Genomic DNA, 340 nt, shown 5'->3' with positions numbered 1-340 from the left:
TTGGTGCTGGTGCCGGGGGTTGCAGAGGATCTCTTAAATGTTCTGTTGGTGCGTAATGGTCACCATCTTCTGTGGGGAATTGAATAGTTTCGTCTGCAGGCTGTACGTGCAACGCCAAAGAGAACGGGATCTTCGGACAACAGCATTTGTCTACAAACCCCTTGCAGATGCACATTATGATTCCATAAATGTCTTGCGAAAAATCTCGGTGGGTACGTGGGTTAATGAAGTCATGAAGCTACTAATAAGCCCTATTGGCATATTGAACCTATCTATAATGGACTGACGATAGCAACACACGTGTCTGACTCAACTAGTCAAGTCCATTGTCCCTCAGTAG

The sequence above is a fragment of the Penaeus monodon genome, chromosome 32 (genome assembly GCF_015228065.2).
Source record: "Penaeus monodon isolate SGIC_2016 chromosome 32, NSTDA_Pmon_1, whole genome shotgun sequence".
NCBI classification, from domain to species: Eukaryota; Metazoa; Arthropoda; class Malacostraca; order Decapoda; family Penaeidae; genus Penaeus; species Penaeus monodon.
This window is presented reverse-complemented; position numbering follows the sequence as displayed.